An 18,833-nucleotide genomic window follows, 5' to 3' on the forward strand; every position below is an offset into this window, starting at 1 on the left:
GCATACAAGCAGGAGAGGGGCAGAGAGGCAGAGACACAGAATCCGAAGAAGACTCCAGGCTCCGAGCTGTCAGCACAGGGCCCGACATGGGGCTCGAACGCAGGAACTGGGAGATCATGACCTGAGCTGAAGTCAGACGCTTAACTGACTGAGACACCCAGGTGCCCCACACCGTGTTCCTTTTAAAAGACCGAGTGTGATTTCTCTCTATGTAGACATAGGTGTGGGTATGGACATAGACAAAGGTGTGTTTGTGTCTACAGTTAAGAGCCTTTCTGTAGCTTACAAAAAGCCCTTTATCTCTACAGTGGAAGGTCATAGCTGAACAACAGCCTGAAAACCTAGTTCTTAGAGTCACAGCACTCTAGAAACCTTTGAATGCTCAGTCAAAGCAGGTATATTATGCAAAAGCTTGACTCTACATCCTTCAGGCGTGGACCCCCTGCGCCTGCAGAATTGATTCACATTTTTCCCTGTTAAGAGAAGCCGTTCTGCTAGAAAATGCTTCAGGGGGTCTCTCTCAGACAAGCTACTAAATGTTCCCCTCAGAAGTAACATCCACTGCCTTTCCTGTCTGCCAGGCCAACAACTAGAGTTAAATCCCTGCATAAACTTCCAGGGGACATGGTGGTCTGTTAAGGAAGAATAGATATTGTAAAACCAAAGAATTGCAAGAATCATTGGCCTGTACTTGGGACTGGATTTGGAGTGTATGTGACCAAGAATGTAAAACTGGTCATTCAAGAATCATAGGCTCTTGACAGCATTTGACCCTGTATTAGTCTGGGTTTTCCAGAGAAGCAAAACCAATCTTTTGTTTATATATATGCATATGCGTATGTATATATATATATATACATATATGCGCATATATATTGTTAAAGTAAACAGGGAGGCCATTAGACTGGGGTGATTTTTTTTTTCTTTTTGTTTTTTTTTTTCAACGTTTATTTATTTTGGGGACAGTGAGAGACAGAGCATGAACGGGGGAGGGGCAGAGAGAGAGGGAGACACAGAATCCGAAACAGGCTCCAGGCTCCGAGCCATCAGCCCAGAGCCTGACGCGGGGCTCGAACTCACGGAAGGCGAGATCATGACCTGGCTGAAGTCGGACGCTTAACCGACTGCGCCACCCAGGCGCCCCTAGACTGGGGTGATTTCTAATGCCTTGGCAGCCTAAGGAAGCAAACCCAATCTAAGCCTGCCAGTGCCTCAAGGTTAAGAAATCAAAAAACCTGAGGACAACCAATTACAAACAGCCAATTAGATTTTCCCAAGTAAGGCAACTTGCCTGAGCTATAGCCAATCAATTAATTTCCTTGCTTTGCTTCTGGGTCTTTCCTATAGCTCTTTTTTTTTTTTTACTTCTATGCATTTTATTTATTTTTTTTATTTTTTATTTTTTTTAAGATATCACTGAAAATTTATTTTCTTTCAATATATGAAATTTGTTGTCAAATTGGTTTCCATACAACACCCAGTGCTCATCCCAAAAGGTGCCCTCCTCAATACCCATCACCCACCCTCCCCTCCCTTCCACCCCCCATCCACCCTCAGTTTGTTCTCAGTTTTTAAGAGTCTCTTATGCTTTGGCTCTCTCCCACTCTAACCTCTTTTTTTTTTTCCTTCCCCTCCCCCATGGGTTTCTGTTAAAGTTTCTCAGGATCCACATAAGAGTGAAACCATATGATATCTGTCTTTCTCTGTATGGCTTATTTCACTTAGCATCACACTCTCCAGTTCCATCCACGTTGTTACAAAGGGCCATATTTCATTCTTTCTCATTGTCAAGTAGTATTCCATTGTGTATATAAACCACATCTTCTTTATCCATTCGTCAGTTGATGGACATTTAGTCTCTTTCCATAATTTGGCTATTGTTGAGAGTGCTGCTATAAACATTGGGGTACAAGTGCTCCTATGCATCAGTACTCCTGTATCCCTTGGGTAAATTCCTAGCAGTGCTATTGCTGGGACATAGGGTAGGTCTATTTTTAATTTTTTGAGGAACCCCCACACTGTTTTCCAGAGTGGCTGTACCAGTTTGCATTCCCACCAACAGTGCAAGAGGGTTCCCATTTCTCCACATCCTCTCCAGCATCTATAGTCTCCTGATTTGTTCATTTTGGCCACTCTGACTGGCATGAGGTGATATCTGAGTGTGGTTTTGATTTGTATTTCCCTGATGAGGAGTGACGTTGAGCATCTTTTCATGTGCCTGTTGGCCATCTGGATGCCTTCTTTAGAGAAGCGTCTATTCATGCTTTCTGCCCATTTCTTCACTGGGTTGTTTGTTTTTCAGGTGTGGAGTTTGGTGAGCTCTTTATTCTATACCTCTTGTACCCAGCTCCTGTTGGCAGAGTGCTCCTAAGCACTTCTGTTTTGGCACTGACATTTATTTTTGCTCACATTTATTTTTGCTCACATAAACTCACATTTATTTTTGCTCACATAAACTCCTAAAATATTTAATATGTCTCAGTTTATCTTTTAACAGTATAAACCTTCCTTGACTTACAGTGAGGTTGTGTCTGGATAAACCCATCATATGCTGAAAATACCATAAGATGAAAATACATTAAGTATACCTAACAAACATCATAGCTTAGCCTAGCCTACCTTAAATATGCTCCGGACACTTGCATTAGCCTACTTTGGCCAAAGTCATCTAACACAAAGCCTATTTATAATGGAAGGATGAGTATCTCATGTAATGTATTGAGTACTGTGCTGAAAGCGAAAAACAGAATGGTTGTATGAGCACAGAATGGTTGTCAGCCTATTGGGTGTATGTCCTTGTGATTGCGTGGCTGACTGGGAGCTGGTTAGTTTGGGATTAGCTCTCTTGTTGGAGAGATCCCACAGAGATCCCCAGCCCCCTTCCACCATGTGAGAAGGCTACAAATCAGGAAGAGAGCCCTCACTCCGCCATGCTGGCACTCTGATCTCCGATCTTCCAGGCTCCAGAACTATAAGAAATAAATTTCTGTTGCTTATAAGCCACCTAATCTATGGTGTTTTGTTACAGCTGCTTGAACAGACTGAGACACATGGGTCAAATCTGACCTGAATGGCCTGTTCGCCCCAGCAGACCCCAGGATCAAGGGGAGAGAGGCGACAAGGAAGAACACTGCAGCCTTCTTTTTTCTTTCCACTTCGGGATGTATTTACAGGTATGATATAGAGGGATCAGATGCAACAAGTAACTTCTATCTTCTGGTTTCAAGAATGTTTAATGAAGCCCTGTTATTCCCCTGGCTGCCTCATCATGACAAGAAGGCAACTATGTTGCAATAAGCAAATCTGTCCAGTAATGACCCTGGGAATTCATTCCAGGTAGCATGGAGATTAAGGTGGCAGGAACTAGGGGTATCTACCCTTGTGCCAGAGCTTCCCTCCCCTGGCCCTGACACCATCCCCAGAAGGGGCTACAACTTCCCACAGGTCCCAGCATCTCCAGGTGCTGGGCAGCCGTGTTTCCCAGGCCACTCCCTAAAGGGCTGCATCTAAAGCCAGAATGCCTGGCACCTAAACACTCGTGTTTGTTTCAACGTTTATTTATTTTTGGGACAGAGAGAGACAGAGCATGAACGGGGGAGGGGCAGAGAGAGAGGGAGACACAGAACCGGAAGCAGGCTCCAGGCTCCGAGCCATCAGCCCAGAGCCCGCCGCGGGGCTTGAACTCACGGACCGCGAGATCGTGACCTGGCTGAAGTCGGACGCTTAACCGACTGCGCCACCCAGGCGCCCCTCGTGTTTGTTTCTAGTAAAGTCAGCCTCATGCCTAACCAGTAAGAAGTGTGGAAAGAAATGAAGACAACTCAGCTGAGAACAAACAAGGGTTATCAGAGCTCCCCAAACTTTTAATGGCTGAACCCTTAAAGAAAGATCTGTGTCATTAATACATTACTAAGCTTTAGGCTGAGTGTTTGGGCGATCTCTTTCTGCTTCGTTGTACTTCTCACAAAAGGTTTAAGGTGCCAAGCCAACCTCCCTAAAATGTACAAATGTATCATGCAAGTGTATTGGCCTAGACTTCAGAGAGGATAAAAAGAATTTCTTTGAGGTCTCCTTCACTCAATTACCTATGAATCCTCACTAAGCTATTTGCCTCCTTAGTGGAAAAGTCTATTTATACTCCTACTGATAAAGATTCTCTAGGAATCTTTTAGACAGTGGGTACACGTACTTCACCTAGAAGCTAGTTTAGGGATTGTACATAACAAATATTACTTCCCCACTGCCGTGTATATGTAATAATTTGATCCTTTACATTGCTGAACATAACCCCATACGGCCCAGACTTTACTCAAAGACTGAGTACGTGATCTGAGTGTTGTTAATAATTTAAGTCTGTAGTTAGTATCTTCCATGGAAGGCAAAAACTTGTCCTGGTGATCCTAGGTAGCTAGAAGTTGCCTTGTTCCTTAAGAGGAAATGGTCTTGAAGAAAGCAAAATTATACTATCACCTATGAACAGTACTGGACATTATTAGAATCAACAGAATCAAGGGAACCACACTGGAAAAGGAGAGAAAAGAATCAACTAGCATCTTTTAAGTAATTGTTGTGTGATCCTTTCTATTTCTTAGTCCCTGTTAAGCTGTGTGTTCAGTCTTCATACCCAAAGTTTTTGAGCCTACGGCTAACCCAAAACATGCTTCTGTTTGACCTCAAGGACTTTCTACTTTGCTTTAATCCCTTCCGTGATTGGTAATATCAAGACGCTCTGTCCAGGGTTAGTCAGCGTGGTTGACCTAAAATGGATCCCTCTGATTTTGTGAAACAAAAATGTATATGGCTATTTCTGTCCTAACCAACGTTTGGGGTTTTTTGTTTTTTGTTTGTTTAGTCAGATTTTTTTTCTCATTGAACAATGTCCTCTTTATCATGGAAAGTAAATGAGGCTATTCTAATTTTACTTCAAGTTCAAAGCTCTTTATTACATATTTGCAAAGTTCTTCATGGTGGGTGTGGCCAAACACCACCCAGACTATTCCCTCTTTTGTCTTTTTCTACTACATGCAATAGACAGAGGATCTTGTCCTGATGCCATCTTCCTGAGAAGATAATCTGGATAAGTGAACATGAAGAGAGTAGAGGGAGAGTAGAGCCCAGGCCAGATTCACCCTGGGCTACCTCATAGTCCTGAGTGTATGGAGGTAGAGGGCATGCGGTTCATTCACCATCAAGCTTTGAAGGGCCACTGCAACTCAGGAATTCACACAGGGGACTATGGCAGTGAACAGAGCAGGAGCTCAATGGACGTGTCATTTTGGACACAACAGGGGACGAGTGCTTCGGCTGTGGCCAGAGAGGCTGCCTGCTCAGCCTCTCTGAGTGTAGCTTTGATATAATTTCAAAGAACCAGCTTCGAGTAGTGGGTTATGGGTTCAGCTTTTGGCTTTGTCCAGCAGAGCTGAGGACGGCAAAGGACTAGTCAAGACTCCATGCAAGTCAAGAGAGGTGAGCAAGAGGCTATGAGAAGTCTCCCCAAGCTGATCTCAAGCTCCCGTACTTATTAAACATACATTCAGGGAAACAATGTGCAATAAATTGGTGGGCTACGTGCCAGTAAGAACGTATTGAAAATGTGCAGAAAAACAAATTAAGACAGGATAAAATATTCTGTGTGACAACGTGGTCTAAGGAATTTGTAAGCATAGGCAGGACCCAACCTCTAGATATATGTTAACTAGATAAGTGAAGTATGGCCCGCTGTTTTCAGCAAGTCCAGAAGGCAGTGTTCTGCTTTGCAGTGCATTCCCCGTAATCTCCCAACCCAGGATATAGCTATTTGATTTCCCACAGTGGGTGTGATGTTCTATAGCCTTAAGGAGATGTATCTGAGTTCTAGATCCTGGGGCAAAGCAGGAGGAACCAATGTTAGTCCTTTGGACAGGAAATGCTTCACAAAGACTTCTGGGGATTACCTACAGAAGGAGGAATGCCAGGAGGAACAAAAGCCATTTTAACCACTATCAAGACAGGGATTCCAGCAGTTTGATCGGAACATGGACAGAAGATCGGGTGCCTGGGTAGCCCTGTCAGTTAAGTGTCTGACTCTTGATTTCAGCTCAGGTCATGATCTCGTGGTTCATGAGATATAGCCCCACAGTGGAATGCTTGGGATCCTCTCTCTCCCTCTCTCTCTGCCTCCTCCCCACTCATGTGCTCTCTTTCAAAAATAACATTGAAAAAAAAAGAACATTAAAATGTGTTGAACTCTCTTGTCTACTGATGGCCTCCCTCCCCTTTTCTTCATTAGTCTGGTTTACCTGAATAGAGTATTGACTTAAGGAAAGGTGAACTTGGTAAGTTGAATGCCTGGGAAAATCTGATCTATGAATCTGGGTCAAGTTAGAGTACATGATTCTGCAAATCAGTGTGTTGTACATACTGGAGGGCTGGGACTAGGATGATATGAGCGAGGCACTTATTCATTGCCTTGGGTACAAAATTTAAGGGGACATGCACCAATTGAGTCAAAATTATTAGAAGTATCAAAATTTATAAGTTTATTTATTTTGAGAGAGAGAGAGCATACGTGGAGAGGGATAGAGAGAGACAGAGAGAGAGAATCCCAAGCAAGCTCTATGCTGTTAGTGGAGCCCGACATAGGGCTTGATCTCACGAACTGTGAGATCATGACCAGAGCTGAAACCAAGAGTTAGATGCTTAACTGACTGAGCCACCCAGGCACCCAGAAGTATTAAGATTTTAAATAAAGACAGGATTAGTGACAGTGCCATTCTAAGCCATATTGAAGTCTGAAGCAATAGGAAAAATCGGTAATACTGATCCTCTTTATTTAAAATTTTAGTATTGTGCTTATCACAGATTTTTTGTATAATTTTTTATTTAAAAAATATTATACTGACATTTGATGGATCTTGATTAATGAGATTTTTGGAGCTCCTTAAATTTTGTGCAAGCCAGTGAGATTGAAGGAGCTGGCACAGGGGGATCTGGGTGGCTCAGTCAGTTAAGCCTCCGACTCTTGATTTCAGATCAGGTCATGATCTCATGGTTTATAATTTTGATCCCCTTGTGCGGCTTCACACCGACAGTGCAGAACCTGCTTGGGATTCTTCCCCCTCTCTCTCTGCCCCTCTCCCATGTGTTCATTCTCTCTCTCTCTCTCTCAAAATAAATAAACAGGAAAAGGAAGGGAGGGAGGGAGGGAAGGAGGAAGGAAGGAAGGAAGGAAGGAAGGAAGGAAGGAAGGAAGGAAGGAAGGGAGGAAGGAGGAAAGGGAGGAAAGGGAGGAAGACCTGGCACATAAGTAAGTGTTTGCAAAGTATAAGAAGTTTTTTATGACCAATCAAGAAATTGTCGCTCTGCCATTTCCTAAAATATTTCCTTCATTCACAAGGTTGAGGATGGCTCACTATACAAAGGCAGAAATTTACCTACTTGTCTCTTCCCACTTAATCTACTTCTGGTCCAGGCTGGGGATGGGAAAGGTCAGAAATGGAGAAGCACAGTATCTGGACATTACAGGAACTAAAATGCTAAATCATTGAATGAATAAATACTTGCAATGTCGATACCACTACCAATAGTGCATAAACTAGACTCATGTATAAATAAGGCAGAAAATGAAAAATTATGAAACCTATGATCAAAATCTATAGTTCAAAAACTGCTTGTAAGCACAATGGTTCAGTTATAGCCAGTTCTATGGAAAGTAAGAACTGGACACTTGTATCAGAACCTTTGGTATATCTTTTTTTTTCTTAATTATATATATTTTATGCATGGTAAACGGTAAAAAATTTTCATTAAAAATTTTAAGCACTAGGGGAGCCTGGGTGGCTCAGTCAGTTAAGCATCCGACTTCAGCTCAGGTCACGATCTCACGGTCTGTGAATTCGAGCCCCGCGTCGGCTCTGGGCTGATAATGGCCCAGAGCCTGGAGCCTGCTTCCGATTCTGTGTCTCCCTCTCTCTCTGACCCTCCCCTGTTCATGCTCTGTCTCTCTCTGTCTCAAAAATAAATAAGAAAACGTTAAAAAAAAATAAAAAAAAATTTTAAGCACTCAAAAGAAATAGCAAAGCTGACATACAAGTGGCCACCACTGAAACAGAATTGATTGAAGAAACAGAAAAGTGGTTTAATAGTTTAAATTTATCCTTTAATTTGAAAATATAAAATATCAGGCAAAAATAAAAGTTATTCAAGGTATTAAAAATAAAAAAAGTAACAGTATTAAATACACACTAAAGAGAATATCAGAATAAACACTGCTTAAAAATGCAAATTAGAAGAATATCAAGAAAAATTCACCAAGAATTTCTAAATTCATCATCTTGAAGATAATCTTCTACCAAATGCTATCTACTAAAATTCAGTGTCTTTCTGAGAAAGACCTGGAAAATCCCATTGCTTGATGGAGAGCATCTTTCAGAAATAACCAGTATATAACAGAGATAGTCCTATCTAAGTAAGGAAAAAATTAAGTTGCCTTTAATTACCACTTAAACAGTATTCTGGAGGTATTTAATGTAATAAGGAGAAAGAAGTAATGGATAAAGAAATAATAAATTCTAAGAAGGATGTCAAATATTGGTTCCCTAGACAATATAAGGAAACAATGAATAAACTACATTAACCAAGAACAACTAAAGTATTAAATCAAGTAGGAATCAACCATAATAGTGCCATGTTGGGATAAAAATAAATATATAAACTTTAATGAATTTTAATACCAAAACTGGCTTTAAATATAATGGCAGCTGTAAAAAATATCCATCTCCCATCTTTCTCAATAGTGTACTCAGGTAAGCCAGATTGACGAAGAAGAGAGAAGGAAGGCCACCAGCAGATGAGAGGTTTCAACAAATTTCTGGAAGAAAATTTCTAAATTATAGGAGAAAATCTAGGTAACCTTGGGTTTGATGATGAGTTTTTGCATGCACAATCCATGGAAGAAAATATTTGCTAAATCGGACTTAATTAAAATTAAGAACTTCTGCCTTGGTGCAGGCAATGTTAACAAAATGAAAAGACAATCCACAGATTGGAAGACAATATTTGCAAAACATAGATCCAACAAAGGACTTGTATCCAAAATATACAAAGAACTCTTAAAACTCAACATTAAAAAAAATGGGCAAAATATCTGAACACACAGCTCATCAGAGAAGATATTCAGATGGCAAAGAAAGTTAGGAAAAGATGCTCAACATTAAATGTCACTAGGGAATTGCAAGTTAAAACAATAATTAGATAAAACTACATACCTATTAGGATGGCTATGACCCAAAACACTGACAACATCAAATGCTGGTGAGGATATGGAGCAACAGGAACTCATTTCTTGATGGTGGGGATGCAAAATGGTACCGTCACTTTGAAAGACAGCCTGGTAGTTTCTTAAAAGGCAAACTTAGTCTTACCATACAATCCAGCATTTGTGCTCCTTCATATTTACCCAAATGAGTTGAAAATCTCCACACAGGAACCTGTGCATGAATGTTTATAGTAGCTTTTTAATAATTGCCAAATAGGTGAATGGATAAAGAAACTAGTGTATCCACACGTGGAATATTATTCAGCAATAAAATTAAATAAGCTATCAAGTCATGAAAAAATGTAGAGGAACCTTAGGTACATAATGTTAAGTGAAAGAAGCCAGTCTGAAAAGATCACATATATATAGTATGATTCTATACAATATTCTGGAAAAGGCAAAACTATAGACAGTAAAAATCAGTGGTTGGATGAGGTTCAGGGTAAAGCATGGAGGGAAGAGTAGGTAGAGCACAGAGGATTTTTTGAACAATGAAACTAATCTGTATGATAGTGTAATGGTGGATACGTTAGATTATGCATTGTCAAAATCCATAGAACTGCACAACACAGTGAACTTGAATGTAAACTAAGGACTGTAGTTAATAATGTACCAATATTGGTTCATCAATGATAACAAATGTATCATGATGCTAATGCAAGATGTTAGTAACAGAGGAAGCTGCTTTGGAGAAGAGAGGAAGAAGAGGTATACGGGAATTCTCTATTTTATGTTCCATTTTTTCTATAAACCTAAACTGCTTTTTTAAAAAAGTCTATTAATTAAGGAAAAAAAACCACTGAATTGGCACTTTTGTTGTAAGTGTGATATTTAAGAAAAACTAGGATTCCAGAGAAAATAGAAAATTCTTTATGAATGAAATCCCATCCCAATATTTTTGCCAGGGTCAGAAGAAACCTTGCACTTTTTGTCTCCCATAAAAATCACTCTGCTCTATGTATATTTAGTGCTGACATTTTTTCTGTTTTTTCTTTTTGTACTGTTATGAAATAAAAATTTTCTTGTCTTGTCACTTCAATATAATCTGCTCCCCAAAAGCAATCCATAAGCATAAAAGGACTATGAAGTCTCATTGGTGGGTTGGTTGGTTGGTTGGTTGGTTAATTGGCTGGTTTTTAGAGTGGACTTTAATTTAAAACAGCTTCATCCTTAACCTAGAAGGCCTTTCCAGTTACCAGAAGCATGCATAGATCCTCACTGGAACACTAATATTTAGATGCTCCATTCAAACCTCTTCCTCCAAACCACCACAGTCTCTAACTTAGAGTAATACAGAGGCTTCCTAATTGATTTCTGCCCTTTCCAGGCTTACAGTCTATTAGCAGAAGAACCAAAGATGTTCTAAGTCAAATCGTGTCACAACTACCGAAAATCATAAGGAGTCTCATCCCACTCTGGTATCCCACTCTGGTCCAGCCCCACTAGCCTTCTTGCTGTCCCTTGAGCCTTCACCTTTGTAGATGCCTCTGGCTGGAGTGCCCTTCCCCCGGGGCTTGTTGGCTTGCTCCCTCAGTCCCTTCAAATTTTTGCTTACATGCCACCTTTCAGTGTGGCCCACATTAACTGATACACTTTAAATGTTTCCGTCTCTTCTTTGATTTGTAGAAATTTTTAGTTTCTAATACACTATTGTTGTTTATTTATTGTGCTTATTGTCTTTCATTTCTAAGCTTCAAACCCCTTTAGGGCAGGGATTGTGTTTGCTTTCTTCACAGCTGTATTAACACTTAAAACTTGCTTGAAACATAGTAGGTGCTTGGTAAATATTTATTAAACGAGTAAAATGGATAACAGTGCCCTCTGAGAGCAAACTTCTTCTTGAGATTTCTGTAGCAACACCTGCAATAAATCTGAGCCACTTTATAGAGGGATTGACATGGTTTTCATAGACATGAAACAATTATCTGATTTACCTCTCTAGTAGAAATAGCTCTGTGTACTGCACAGCCATAGAATGTAAAAAATATTAGATATGGTCTCTGATACTCTTGAATATTTTTGAAGACCCATAGGCTATCTATCACAATCATATAATTTTTTTTTTCGAAGAGCAAGTGTTAAATATAACCCTCTATCCATATTTTATTTGTGGTTAAAGGTGTCCAACTTCTCAGTACTATTTTTATGGTACAATATCTTATGAAGTCAGAGAAGCTGACCTATTTATTACCTTCCTAAAATCAAAGAATGGTTATTGTACATTTGTAATTCTATTGAAGGCAGTAGAGGAACCTCAACCCTCCTACTATTTGTTAGTAATTGCCTCAATCAGTTGAGTTCATACTGACATCTGGAGGTCAAGTTTGGTACTACATGAGGGCTATTTCACTTCAGAGTTCTTCGTGCCTTTAACCCCTTTAAAAATAAGTAAAACATCTGAAACACTAAAAATGTCAAAAAGTAGTGAGAAAAAGTTTGTATTTTGTATATTCTACAATATCTATGTTGCTTGGAGAATTTGGGTATAACTCCGGGAAAGAATAACGGCAACCATGATTAACTTTGCTGGAGTACCAGCTAGATGTCAGGCAGCACACTAATGCTTTGCTTGCAGCAACTCATTTCATCTTCAGACCACCCTATGAAATAAAGACTATTATTATCCTTATTTTCCAGTTGAGATGCAGGCTCAGAGTGGTTGGTAATTCCTCAAGGTCACTTAACTAGTCATGGCAGAGCAGAAGTGGAACCCCAATCTATGTGACGGCAGAATCGAGTCCATTGGCACTGTTGCAGAGAGGAATGTGTTGTGGGGTTAAAAGAAATTCCTGTGAAGAATAAATCACTCTGGGCCATTCCCACAAGGAGCCAACTTGTAGAACTTCCCAAGTCATAAGCATTCAAAATATCCCCCCCCCCCCCCCGCCCCCGGCCCTGCCAAAAAAAATCTTTCTTAGGAAAAGAGTTGACAGAAAGGGGCAGGAATGTCTCAGAAACATTATCATTTGCCAACTAAGTCTGAGGTCTATTTGTGAACTACTCTCTTGGGTCAAATGAATTGGGCCCAGCCCTACCCTAATGGGCACCTGAGATGCCATTTATTTAAGGCCCACATTTGTGAAGGGCCTCAAATGTGGATCTCCAAATGGGATGTACTGAATCCATTGCAAGACGATGACTTCCATCATACAATTTCATGATTGGGTCTGATTAAATGATGGCCCAGCCCCATCATGTGTTATAAATAGGTAACTTTTGCCAATGTTGTAATTATCTTCTAAAACGGTATAATTCTGTTGTACTGTATTTCTGCATTAAAAGTATTAAGTGTAGACATGTTATACTTCAAGTGTTAGAACTCTTTAGCATTTAAAGAACGTTTTTAATAAACTAAGAACCTCCGAAGATGGAAGGGGGCCACATCACTCTTGAGCTTTTAAATGCCCTTGCTGAGCAGCTCCATAATCCCACAACTGCACTTGGAGCCGTTAGCTAGGAAAGTGCTAATCTTTGCTTTAAGGCCCCTCTTCTAAAACTCAGCCTTCTTTTCTAGTACTGTCTCTAAGGTATTGGCAGGACTTGACTGATAAGTCAAAACACCTCAAAAGCTAAGACATGGTCAAAGATAATGTCTAAGAAATTAGAAGAAATACTGTGCTTTGGGAAGATGGCTGATTAATGAAATTTACTCAGAGCATTTTGGCCAGTGTGATTCTTGTACTTGGCTAAAGGGACTTAGTTGATTTCGATGTCTCTTACTGATTTCATACTCCCAATAATGAGTGTGTGTGTGTGGTTTTTTTAAGAAAAAGGAAAGTTTTCTGTTATATTAAGGTGGTAACAAGTAATAAACATCTCAAGAGAAAGAAAGTTAATGAAGTTTTCTATCAAATTTCATGGTAGGACTGGAAAATGTCAGTAGTCACAATGTTTTCTCTCTTCCTATTCCTAGCCATATGCCCAGAGATCATAAATGAGGGGATTACTTCTTACATTTCATCCCTCCATGTTTCCCTCTGTTACAAACTCATCAACTCAATATGTTGACGATAGCAGTCTGGCAAGAGCCAGTGTCTGTCTACCAGTTTCAGAGAGAAAGGAAGATCTGTTAGGATTAAGACTGTTTCTCATTATTGCACTATATATGGTTTCTGTAAACCAATTAAAGACTCATTTCAAAACTATTCATGTCTCCTATTCTGGAAAAATGCAATCTGCTATTATTATTACTTACGTGAGAATCAAATGTAATAATTCGAGTAGTTGGAATAGAAGATATTCAAGATGGAACTTCAGTCACCCTTGACTCCTTGCATTCCTTCATACATATCCACTCAATCTCTGATATATAGTGTTTTTGATTCTTCTTCATAAAAACACTAAAATCGTCACAAGATCTCCATCCACGCTGTCACAAGGTTGTAATAGTCTTCCTGCCTCCAGCATACAACCCTTCAAATGTTCCTTCCATGCTAGAGTGATCTGGTGAAGGGTGGTTAAATAGATGAGTTTGAACCACAACCCTATCATTTACTAGTTAGGTAACCTTGGGCAGGCTTCTTACCCTCAATTTCCACTTCAATAAAATGAGGATAATAATTATATTTAGTTCATAAAGTATATGAGCACACTCTCATATGACTAACAGAGGCTTCTGTAGAAGTTCATTGAAATGTTAAGGGTTTATATTCATAAATTGACTTTTTAAAAGGCAATTTTGTGATAGAAACTCTGATGATTAATAGTATGTATCAACTTTATTAGAATACAGGGTACCCATTTATCTAGTTAAATATTCTAGGGAATGTCTATGAGGATGTTTCTGCATGAGATTAACATTTGAAACGGTAGACTGAGTAAAGCAGATTGCTCTCCCCAGTGTGGATGGATCTCATCCAATCTGCTGGAGACCTGAAAAGAAGAAAAGGCTGGGTAAGATGCATTTGCTCTCCCTGACTGTTTTTGAACCAGAATATTGGCTTTCCAGATTCTCAGACCTTTGGGCTCAGATTGCAACTCTACCAGTGGCTCTCCTGGATGTCTGGCTTGCAACAGCAGACCATGGGACTTCTCAGCCTCCATTATCAAGTGAGCCAATTCCTTATAATCTCTTTATACATACAGGTTCTAGATATAGTCTCTCTCTCTCTCCATATATATATATATATATATATATATATATATATATATATATATGAATGATATGGCCTGTTTTCTTTTTCTGGAGAATCCTGACATAGAAACCAAGCTAGATTCTACACTAATTTGTGTAACATATCTGAAATGTTACTATGTTAGTAAGCAATTCCGAATGAATTAATGTTTCTAAGCATTGTAATTTATTAGATCTTATCCAAAAACATGTAGAATGTTAGTTTTTGCCTATTTATTAAAAGAGGCAAAGAAATTATGAAACCAATTGAAACGGTCTGTTTTTGTATACTAATTAAGGAAGCTGCCAGGGTATTAGGGTGATACTCACTGGAAAGTGCCAAACACTTTTGTTTGCAAATTTACTCAATTTGGTAGTCATAATTTTTCAAAGTCACCACTTTGGAATTTGTTATTTTGATGTCCTGAATCATAAGTACTTGAAAATGGTCTTTGGTGTTAGACTACAAAAAGAACAAAGTAAAATGTCTGGAATGTATAAGTCAAATCCCTTAAAATTGAACACCATGTGCTGAGATAACCTTATTGAAACTTCCAATACTATTCAACAACTCTGGTGTACTAGATCTCTTAGAAATCCACTTCTATGTAAAATACGTCTATTTTTTTTTTATTACTAAGCTTTGTTTTCAAAATATATTGTTTCATTTACCAAAAGCATCGTTCATTTAGATAGCTGGCTTTAGATATTCTCCCAGGAATGTTATTATATTCACTTATAAACAACAGGATTAAACATTGCACTTCTGGCTGTGTTTTGGATGAGTTCGTATCAGGACACTTTGCTCTGTCAGTGTTATTTCTGTTGATGGTATATATTGAGGCAGTGACACTGCTGGTTTGCATTTTCATTCCCTCAAAGTCTCTGCTTATCTGTGAATATTACTGAAATTAAGTAAGCCTCTTGAAAATAATTCAGTATACCATTTCTTTCAGGATGCCATTTAAAACTTCCTAAATATTGTTCCGTTTCAGTATGTTCTGGTTAGCAAATATCTATTCTGTTAGCTTTCATACTTGCTTATTGTTGAGAATTTTTTTGCAAGTGCTTCAAACTTTTTTTTTAATGGACTTCATTGTTATTTCAGTTTCAATGAATGAATATCTTTACATTTAAATTGCTGGTGAAATTTCATAGCTATGGGTCCGAATGATGACATAAAGCTAGATTTATTTAACTTAATTAATTTATTTTATTATTATTATTTTTTAAATTTACATCCACGTTAGTTAGCATATAGTGCAATAATTATTTCAGGAGTAGATTCCAGTGATTCATCCCCTATGTATAGTACCCAGGGCTCATCCCAAGTGTCTTCCATAATGCCCCTTACCCATTTTGTCCATCACCCATTCACAACCCCTTCAGCAACCCTCAGTTTGTTTTCTGTTTTTAAGAGTCTCTTATGTTTTGTCCGCCTCCTTGTTTTTATATTACTTTTGCTTCCCTTCCCTTATGTTCATCTGTTTTGTCTCTTAAATTCCACATATGAGTGAAGTCATATGATTTTTGTCTTTCTCTGACTAATTTTGCTTAGCATAATACCCTCTAGTCTATCCCCATAGTTGCAAATGGCAAGATTTCATTCTTTTTGATTGCCAAATAATATTCCACTGTATGTATATGTGTGTGTATATATATATATATATATATATATATATATATATATATATATGTGTGTGTGTGTGTGTGTGTATGTGTGTGTATCACACACACATACACACACACACACACACACACACACACCTGATTTAGGACTTCTCCAGTGAATCAATAAAAATGAATGTGTTAGGTATATATTTGTATTCATAATGGAATTTAAAGTTCTATATAACTGTGATTAATCAGAAAAAATTCAAGAACGTTGCAGGAGGTGAGAAGTTTTCTATAACTTTAATTTAGTGAGATTAATATCCTGCAGCTAGTCACACATATGAACTATTTTACCATGAACCATAATTTATACAGGTATATATTTAGTATAGCTTGCACAGAAATATTATACGATAAAAATACAGCATTTATCTATTCGATAAGGAATTAATGTCCATTTTATGGATATACTGCATAGAGTTTATTCATTCATTAGTTAATGGGTATTTGAGTTGTTTCCACTTTTTGGCTATTATGAGTAACCCTGCTATGAACATTCATATACAGTTTTCTGTGAAAGCAAATGTTTTTATTTATTTTGGGTATATACCTAGGAGTACAACTTCTGGGTCATATGGTAACTCTTTTTAGCATTTTGAAGAATTACCAATCTGGTTTTCATAGTGGCTGTACCACTTGTCCCACCAGCAAGATAAGAGGGTTCCAATTTCTCCACGTCCTTGCTAACCCTTATCATATTATTATTACTATAGCTGTCCTAGTATGTGTAATGTGGTATTTTATTGTGGTTTTGATTTGTATTTCCCTAGTGATTAATGATGTTGAGCATCTTTTTTATATGCTTATTATTCACTTATGTATCCTTTTTGGAGAAATGTCTATTCAACTATTTTGCACATTTTTAAATTCGGTTATTTGTCTTTTTATTGTTGTAAGAATTTTTTACATATTTTGGATACTAGATCTTTATCAGATATATTATTTAATAATACTTTCTCCTATTCTGCATATTATCTTTTCACTTTCTTGATAGTATATTTTGACTCATAAAAGGTTTTAATTTTTAATGAAGTTCAATTTACCTTTCTTTGGTTCCTTGTGCTTTAGGTATCTTGTCTAAGAAACTATTGTCTGATCAAAGGTCACAAAGACTCACTCAAACTTTTCTTCTAAGAGTTTTAAAATTTTAGCTCTTATACTTAGATCTTTGATCCAGTTTGAGTTAATTTTTCTATGGGATGTTAGCTTAGACAGGGGTCCAAATTCATTCTTTTACCTAATACTATTTGTTGAAAAGGCTATCCTTTTTCCATTGAATCATCTTAGCATCCTTGTCAAATGTCAGTTGACCATGACAGGATATACAACACAAGGAGTAAAACCTAATGTAAAACATGGACTTTTAGTGAATAATAAATATCAGTATTGATTCATCAGTTGTAACAATTGTACCACATTAATGCAAGACATTGATAATAAGGAAAACTATGAAGTGAAGTAAGGAGTATCTGGAAACTCTACTCTTTTCAATTTTCCTGTAAACCTAAAACTGCTCTTAAAAAATTAAGTTTATTAATTATTTAAAAATCAATTGACCAGGGCGCCTGGGTGGCTCAGTCGGTTGAGCATCCGACTTTGGCTCAGGTCACGATCTCGCGGTCCGTGACTTCGAGCCCCGCATCGGGCTCTGGGCTGATGGCTCGGAGCCTGGAGCCTGCTTCCGATTCTGTGTCTCCCTCTCTCTCTGCCCCTTCCCTGTTCATGCTCTGTCTCTCTCTGTCTCAAAAATAAATAAAACGTTAAAAAAAATTTTAAAAATCAATTGACCATAGATGTATGTGTTTATTTCTCCACTCCTATTCCTTTGATCTGTATATCTATCCTTATGTGAGTAACACATTTTTTTATTGCTATAATGTTGTAATTTTTTTAATCCAGGAAGTAAGAGTCCTCAAACTGTCCTTTATCAAGGATGTTTTTGCTCTTTTGAATTTCCATATGAATTTTAGGATTAGCTTGTTAATTTCTGCAAAAAGAAAAAAGCCGTTGGAATTTTCACAGAAAAACTCATACATTGAATATGTACATCAACTTTAAGAGTATCTTCAAGAAGGGGTGTAGTACCTGGGTGGCTCAGTCGGTTGAAGGTCTGACTGTGGCTCAGGTCATGATCTCAGGGTTCCTGGGTTCGGAGTCCTGTGTCTGGCTCTGTGCTGACAGCTCAGAGCCTGGAGCCTTCTTCAGATTCTTTGTCTCCCCCTCTCTCTGCCCCTCCCCTGCTCACACTTTGTCTGTCTGTCTCTCTCTGAAAAAATAAATAATAAAAACATTAAAAAAGAATATCTTCATGGGGCGCCTGAGTCACTCAGTTAGTTAGCATCTGATTCTTGATTTCGACTTAGGTCATGATCTCACAGTTCATGAGTTTGAGCCCCGCCCGCATCCGGCTCTACACTGACAGTGCTGAGACTGCTTGAGATTCTCTGTCTCTCTCTCTGCCCCTCCTCACTTGCGCGCACGCTCTCTGTCTCAAAATAAATAAACTTAAAAAAAAGAGTATCTTCTTCTTACAATATTGTTTTCCAATATATAAACATAAGTCTTTCCACTTATTTAGGTTTTCTTTAAAATTTTCAAGAATATTTTGTAGTTTTTAGGGTACAAGTCTTGAACTTTCTTCATTAAATGTATTTCTAAGTATTTCATTCTTGTTGGTGCTATTGTGAATGGGAATTTCTTAATTTTATTTTGAGATTTTTATTTGCTAGTGCATAGAAATAGAACTGATTT

At 38.3% G+C, this 18,833-nt stretch overlaps 1 long non-coding RNA gene across 1 annotated transcript in view; it reads left to right on the forward strand.

Annotated features, from left to right (window-relative positions):
- The window catches only part of LOC111560884, a 114,714-nt gene that overhangs the window by 15,530 nt on the left and 80,351 nt on the right, over nt 1-18,833 (forward strand). Inside the window, exons 2-3 of the long non-coding RNA XR_006599655.1 lie at nt 3,029-3,173; nt 14,244-14,344. This is a non-coding gene — a long non-coding RNA (uncharacterized LOC111560884). The remainder of the gene's footprint in view (nt 1-3,028; nt 3,174-14,243; nt 14,345-18,833) is intronic.

The sequence above is a fragment of the Felis catus genome, chromosome B3 (genome assembly GCF_018350175.1).
Source record: "Felis catus isolate Fca126 chromosome B3, F.catus_Fca126_mat1.0, whole genome shotgun sequence".
NCBI classification, from domain to species: Eukaryota; Metazoa; Chordata; class Mammalia; order Carnivora; family Felidae; genus Felis; species Felis catus.